Source organism: Ictidomys tridecemlineatus, chromosome 6 (genome assembly GCF_052094955.1).
Source record: "Ictidomys tridecemlineatus isolate mIctTri1 chromosome 6, mIctTri1.hap1, whole genome shotgun sequence".
Lineage (NCBI taxonomy): Eukaryota > Metazoa > Chordata > Mammalia > Rodentia > Sciuridae > Ictidomys > Ictidomys tridecemlineatus.
In genome coordinates, this window is record NC_135482.1 from 88,077,735 (window position 1) to 88,078,964 (window position 1,230).

Consider the following 1,230-nt stretch of genomic DNA (forward strand, 5'->3'; position numbering starts at 1 on the left):
AGTATACCATACTGGATAAAAGTGAGTCTACGGAGCCAGACTGCCTTGGTTTAGACCCTAGCTCTACCACTTAGCCTTTAAATGCCTCCGTTTCCTCATCTGTAAAAGTTAAGATCATAAAAATAGTCTCTTAAAAATAAAGGAAAGGAAGAGGGAAGGTAAGATACCATAAAGATAAAAGGAAGAGAGTCAGATGCTCATGGAGACGCTTCTGGAAGGATCACAAGGATGGCCGAGCAGGGGGAGCCGCAGGTGCAGTTGAAGCTCATGTTGGTGGGTGATGGCGGCACCAGGAAGATGACATTCGTGAAGCGCTGCCTGACCAGCTAGTTCAGGAAGAAGTATGTGGCCACCCAAGGCATGGAGGTCTACCCACTCACGTTCCACACCAATAGAGGGCCCATCAAGGCCAACGTCTGGGACACAGCAGGCCAGGAGAAGTTCGGTGGCCTGCAGCAGAGCGACTACATCCAAGCCCAGTGTGCCATTATAATGTTTGATGTGACTTACAAGAAGTGCCTCACTGGCATAGAGCTCTGGTACGAGTGTGTGAAAATATCCCCATCGTGTTGTGTGGCAACAGAGTGCACAGTAAGGACAGGAAAGTGAAGGCAAAATCTATTGTCTTCCACCGAAAGAAGAATCTTCAGCACTATGACATCTCAGCCCAGAGTAACTACAACTCTGAAAAGCCCTTCCTCTGGCTCCCTAGAGAGCTCATTGGAGACCCTGACTTGGAGTTTGTTGCCATGCCTGCTCTTGCCCCACCAGAGGTTGTCATGTACCCTGCCTTGGTGGTGCAGTGTGAGCTTGATTTAGAGGTTGCTCAGACAAGTGCTCTGCCAGGTGAGGACAATGACCTGTGAGAAGGTGAAGCTGGAGCCCAGTGTCAAGTCTATAGTTTTATAGGTGACTGTCCTGCAGTGCCATGTGTGTGCCACTGTGCCACTTTACTAAAATCTAGCTAAGCAGACATGTGCTTCATTTGTAGAACGCTGAAGGAGATGAATAGGCTTCGAGTGAATGAGTCAGTTAAAAAAAAAATACCTTCATTTTTTGGACCTGCATATTTAGCTGTTTGGAACGCACTTGTTTTTCTTCTTGAGTTTCGAATATGACTGCTACAGTCATATCACAATATTCAACGGTGAATCTTATTTGTTACTGTCATTCTCATTCCTTTTCGTTTAGAATCAGAATGAAGTTGTGTTTCAAATATCTTAAAAAAAT

At 45.8% G+C, this 1,230-nt stretch overlaps 1 pseudogene; it reads left to right on the forward strand.

Annotated features, from left to right (window-relative positions):
* Positions 1–228: 228 nt before the first annotated feature.
* Positions 229–888, forward strand: LOC101971510 (GTP-binding nuclear protein Ran pseudogene; annotated as a pseudogene).
* Positions 889–1,230: the final 342 nt, after the last annotated feature.